The 6,000-nt window shown below is 52.9% G+C and overlaps 1 protein-coding gene across 5 annotated transcripts in view; it reads right to left on the bottom strand.

The window, feature by feature from the left end:
• The window catches only part of CHD7 (chromodomain helicase DNA binding protein 7), a 131,874-nt gene extending 126,293 nt beyond the window's left edge, over positions 1 to 5,581 (bottom strand). For 2 of the 5 annotated variants that reach the window (XM_027741665.2, XM_039390393.1), the window contains exon 1: positions 5,219 to 5,581. The gene's annotated coding sequence lies outside the window, so the exon portion shown is untranslated. Of the gene's footprint in view, positions 1 to 3,023; positions 3,128 to 4,129; positions 4,247 to 5,218 lie in introns of those variants that run through there. The other 3 variants (XM_027741662.2, XM_039390392.1, XM_039390394.1) reach the window with 3 other exon arrangements.
• Positions 5,582 to 6,000: the final 419 nt, after the last annotated feature.

Below are 6,000 nucleotides of genomic sequence, written 5' to 3' on the forward strand. Positions count from 1 at the left end.
GACCTAATCAGCTTTTGTATACTTAAGAATACCCTTAAGAGCTTTGTTGTCATATTTGGGCTCTTGGAGCATGTTCTTTAGGTCACAGCCTCCTTTTTATTTTTTGCATCATTCCTTCCAACCAAGGAGTTTTCCAAGGAAGGATTTTAATGTGGAACTACAATGTGGTATTTCCATGACTGCTGATCTTGGGTAAGATACGAAACACTGCAAGTTACAGTTTGATTCTGTAGGCAGAAAAAAATCAGGAGAAAAACTCTTCCATCAGGTTTCAATATTTTGTCAGAACCCTAATACAAACATGGGATGTTTCTGCATATTGCACCTCACTCCCTCCTCTGAAAGAGTTGTAAAAAATAAATTGTAGTTGGAGTTTCCCTTTGCCTTTTTATCACTGCTACAACGTAGACAATATTTGAGACTATCTTCCATTAAAATCCAGTGGTTTGTATTTGTACAAACAAGCTATTCATGGAAACACAAAGTATGAGAAACGATGGATTTGATGTCTGTCTTAATGATGAAGCTAAATTGATGCAGTAAATTAATACAATAACTTTTCTGTTGGAAAAGTGAAATCTAAAGCCTTACCTACACACAAAAGACTCATTTGTCAGAAAGACAGTTTAATTATTTACTAAAATTTGCCATTTTCTCATGTATACAGGGAATATTAAAGTAACATAAAAGTATCACCCATGTTACTTATGGGCATCAGTTAATCAGCTCATAAATCTGAGCAGTTAGTGATTTGTTCACAGCAAATACATAAGGGTTTGGAAGTCAGGATTTAAGGGAACTGGGGGAAGGAAGACCGTCAGATACACACACCTCTTGTCACACGGTTGCCTGTATCCTTGCTAGTCAGACAAATTTCTCTGAATAACACCAGATTCACAAGAGCAAATACTGACCATCAGGTTCTAAAGGCCTTCCCTCTGAAAATTAATGTAAAAATGAGTGGGAAATAAAGGATAGAGGTAAGGTGCAGGATTCAAGGAAACACATGTTTATTTCCACCCTCTTTCCTTCTGGTTACTTTTTCCTCCTCCTCCCACCTTTAACAACCTTTACCTATCATGCCATATGCTACAAACAAAACCCCAAACAGCCACCTGTTATAGGATGCCATGAATATGGCAAACCACAGAGCCTCACTGCCACACTTCAGCAGTCTTGGAAAACCTGAGAAGTCCCTATCACTGAGGCCTTTACAGAAAATCACACCTGGGCTGGCTTTGTTTGTTTCTTAAGGTTTTGCTGTATCCTTTTGCTGCAGGTTCTCCTCCAGTGAAGGGCCTAGGCCATGTCCTGCCTGCACAGCTGCCATCCATGGGGCACAGACCTGCCAGGGCAGCACAGGCCCGCCAACCACAACACTCACCCACCCATGCCAAGCCTGGACCAAGCAGACCATCCCCTTCTTCAGCACACTGCTTGCAGCTTCACCATCGGCCTGCTTCACCTTGACTTGCAAATAACTAATTTTACGTCTTATAAAACTCCTAATATTATTTGAGCGTTAACGGCAAATACGGTGAACATTCATCAAAATCTTTTCAGTTCAAAACAGCAAATAACTTGTGTGAAAAAAAAGCTACACTCAGGTTAACTGACCCCTCTACACAGATCGGGAAGCCTTTACAGTGTTCTTTTGACCCAAGGCTTCAGGTTTCTACATTAACCACATAAAAAAAAAATTGGTCATAACTCAAATCTCCCACCACTGTACAGAGTTTTGATTGCAGCAGAGACTATTCTGCTATACATCATTTTTACTGATATTCCTTAAACCCTGTTATTTTCCTAAAAGGACGGCATGATCCTTGCCTATGATCAAAACTTTCCTTCATTACCGAAGAGGCAATAGATTCATTTGAGGTTTCAAATATGAGGTTGTTTCCACTGTTTAAATAACTTAGCCAGGATTTACAAGTAATAACAGAAATATCATTACATTGTTAAATATTTAGTAAGATATTTGGTCAAATACAATTATCCAATTAGTATCAGTGAATCACTAATTCAGTTAAACATGCAATCACAAGCATTTAATGCTCTTCTAAGAGCCTGTGCGACAGCTTTAATAATGATCTTTATAAATTTCTTACTAAAAAAACAAGTTCAAAAGAGACTGAAAATAAGCAGTTCAGGTTAAAAGAAAGGCAAGACAAGGGGATGTGTCAATCTATGGCATTTTCCAGTGCTTTAGTGGGGAAAATTTTGTTTTGTAAAACTGTTTCAGACTTCAACTTGTCTCTCAGCAAAAACAATCACTTCTTCCAAGCAGTTGTGGTTTTATCCTAGAGGAAAATAGCACATTATCAAAAGGATCTCCGTGAAACCCTGAGAACATTTACAACACCAAACAAGAAGAAACAAGCAATACTCCTTGCTTTTAGTAGCTGGAGATAGGAAAATATATGGAATGTAATTGTTCTAATCACCTGTTACAAACCTCAGAAACAAATGGTTAATATTCCCCCGGACTGCATCTTATTTTAAAAGGCATTACTAGAATTTTTGCGCTGTTGTTATAAATGCAGCCCTCTTGGAAGGAGCTCTGTCTAACTATCCCCTTACCGGTAAGTTTGTCAGCAACCCGGACGTCTAAAATGCGGTTTATGCTGAGCAATGCAATTTTTTCTTTTTCCTTTTTTTAATGAGGAAACAAAAAAGTATTGGAAACTTTCACGATAGAAACTAGAGAGCTTCTAAGTTCCTCTCTTAGCAGCGCCCAGCAATGGAGAGGAGAGTGTTCTGCAAACGTGCCCCAAGCATCCAGCTACATTTAGCTTTCAGCCTTTTTATTATCATTGTCAATGAATGGGCCCCAGTCAAATTAAAGCTGCCATTTTAGGTTAAAGACTAGAGAGCCTCTGTTGTGCAACAGCGAGACAAAAACACTCCAAGCGACAGATGCAGCACTCTCATTGGAAAACAACGGATTTCAACTTCTACCAGAAAAAAAAAAAAAAATTACGGATCATGCTTTTTAATATGAATTATATATTGATACTCACACATTACCGCAAACTAACGGGATTTATAATTGGGATAAATCAGCTACCCATGCTGCTAAGGTCATAGTCATTAAGATTTTTTTGCCGTCGTTAGAATGGATGATCTGTGAGGAAATGAACAGAAACATTTTTTGTTCAACTTGCTTGTTTGTATCTCCACTAGTCCCGTATACCACGAGAAAAGAAAAAGGGAAAAGAGGGAAAAAAAAGGAAAAAAAAAAAGGCTAACACATTATCCCGAAAGCCATCTTCCAGGATAAACACAGCCCGCGATCTGCTTTGATGAGAGTAAAAATCGAGACGAACATCGACACAGAAACAAACTTATCGCACCAAGGTTATTCGTATATTCCCGGAGTCAAACACCCGCGGAAGGAAGCCCGACTGGCTGGGGAAATAAAAAAAGAGGGGAAAAAAAAAGGAGAAAAAAAAAAAAAAGAAAAGAATAAAGCTTCTTGGAAATTAAAAAATCGCCCTTTTCTGTAGTGGGGAGGCACGCTCAGCCCCTTCCCAAACGAAAACAAAGGCAGAAAGTGGGTAAGTGCGGGAGAGTTGCGCGGCGCCGCGCGGCCCCGCAGCGGACAGAGAGCTCCCGGGCATCCATCGCTACTTTCCTTTTGTCCATTGTCTGTTTAAAAAACAACTACTTTAAACCCAGGCGTGAGCGGGGTGTCGGGGGGGAGCCGGGGAAACCGGCTCCGTTTCCAGCCCGTGCCCAATGGCCACCCCCTCTCCCGGCACCCCGATCCGCCCCCCCCGCCCGGACACCCACCCGCGAAGGCCGGCACGGGGCGCGCCCGGAGGGGCTCCCCCGGCGTGGGAGCGCGTCCCCTGATTTAGCGCTACCGGGATAAATGAAGGCAACGTAATGATGGCTGCTCATTGCCTGCAGCGCCTTCTCCCTGAGACTCACTAACAACCCTGCCCCCCTCCCCCCGCCACCGCTCTCTCTCACACACACCCGCGCACACGCACAGGCGCTGCCCGCTCCCCGCCGCCCCGCACGCAGCGCCCGCCGCCGGCCCCGCTCCGCTCCCCCCGCACCCCGCGGACCGAGCGCGGCCGCCCCCCCGCCCCGCGCCCTGACCACTCTGGCCTCAAATCACCTTTTTCCGCTCACCCTCAAAATGGCCCGGAACGGGGCGGGGGGGAGCGCGGCGAGGGGAGCGCCCCGGCCCCGACCCCATGTGCGCGGTGAGGGCGGCAGCGCCTCCTGCCCGCCCCGGCCCCGCGCCGGCGGAGCGAAGGTGCCCGGCGGGGTGAAGCCCCTATTATGCGACGTCCGCCGGCACCGCTCCGGCTGCCTCGGGTAGCGCTCTCTCTTCCCGTCCCCTCCCTCCTTCCCCCGCTCCCCTTTCTTCTCCGGCCGCCGGGGAGCGCCGGCCGCCCCCTGCCCCCTCCCGGTGCCGCCGGGGCAGGACGATCCCCCCGCCGCGCGCACCGGCGGCCGGAGCGGCACCTCGTGCTCCCGCCTCCCTCCTCCTCCTCCTCCTCCCTCCCCGCCCGCCTTCCTGCCGCCCGCCGCCACCCACCGCCCGGCCTCTGCTGGGGGTGCCCTCGCTGCGGCCCGGCCCCGGCGACCCATGTGCCGGCGCGGAGCGAGGAGCGGGGCGGTGCCGGGCCGAGCCGGGCCGGGCCGTGCGCGGCAGGGAAGCGCCCTCACTTTGTTAGCGCTTGTTGTGCCGCCGCGGCCGCCGGGAGCCGTCAGCGTGGTCAGCGGGGGAAGCGCTCCCGCGGCCATCCCGGCCGAAGCTGGGCCCCGCCGCCCCTGCCGCGCAGTTTCGCTCAACTTTTCCCGGATTTTTAGTCACCCTCCAAACTTGCGGAGAGGAGCGGGGGGGAACAAGGGGGAGAAGAAGGGAAGGGGCGCGGGCGCTCTGTTTCCCCAGTGCCCTCCCCTCCCCCGAGGCGAGGCAGGCTGCCGGCCGGCCGCAGCACAACAAAAAGCCATTTACACCCGGGGAAGTGCCCCGCTGAGACACCCCACACACACCCCCCCGCCCTGCCTCACCCGGAGCCGCGGCAGGGCTCAGCATCCCCCAACCCCCCCCCCCGACCGCCGCCGGCAGCGAGCACCCCCGCGCCGCTCCGCTCCGCCGGGGACAGAGACCTGCCGCGGGTCCCCTGCTCCATGGCCAGCGTCCGCCCGCCCAGCCTCCCTCTCTCCGCGCCCAGCGAGGTGCGGGGTCACTCACCGGACCGGTGCGTGGCCGTCGGGGACCGGTGTCCCCCGCTCGCTCCCTCGCTGCCCTCCGCCGAAGGGCCGGGGAGGAGGAGGGGACACGCTCCGGAGTTGGTGCCGCCGGCCGGGGGGGGGGGGCGAGGTGGGGTGCGGGTCTCGCACACACACACACACGCACAACACACACGCACGGAGTTGCTCGCTCGCACCGGGGCTGGGCTAAGAGGGGAGGAGGGGGATCCCTGACCGGGGCGGGCGGGCGAAGGAGGGGTGGAAGGGAGGGGAGGGAGAGGAAGGGTCAGCGCGGGTCTCGGGTAGTTTCGGGGTCTCCGCCGGCTCCGCTTCGCTCCTTTGTGTAATTTCACTCGATTCAAGTTTAATCCGATAGTTCCCGAGCGAGCGAGCGCGCCCGCCGGAGCCGAGCCGAGCGCGACACCAGCCAGCCAGGCGGCTGCCGCCCCCTGCGCCCGCCCGCCCCCGCCGCCTCCCTCCCTCCTTCCCTCCCTCCGCCGCCACAAGGCGCGCCCCCGACACCGCCCCCTCCCCGGGGGCGAGCGCCGCCGCGCGCCCCGCCCCCGCGACGTCACAGCCCCGCCTGGCATAATTTATGCAACGAGGAGAGAAGGGGGGGAAAGGGGAAAAGAGGGGGAAAAAAAAAAAAAAGAGAAAAAAAATAGGAAACCCCCCCGCCGCCCCGGGTGGAGGAGGGGCGGGGGTCACTAACCTGCCTCCGCCCGGCCCGGCAGCGCCCCGCCAGGTCTCCCGCCCGCCCGCCGAGGCAGCGCTGCCGCGGGG

The sequence above is a fragment of the Pipra filicauda genome, unplaced genomic scaffold (assembly GCF_003945595.2).
Source record: "Pipra filicauda isolate LSUMZ 115617 unplaced genomic scaffold, ASM394559v2 scaffold81_size6448238_pilon, whole genome shotgun sequence".
Taxonomy (NCBI): domain Eukaryota; kingdom Metazoa; phylum Chordata; class Aves; order Passeriformes; family Pipridae; genus Pipra; species Pipra filicauda.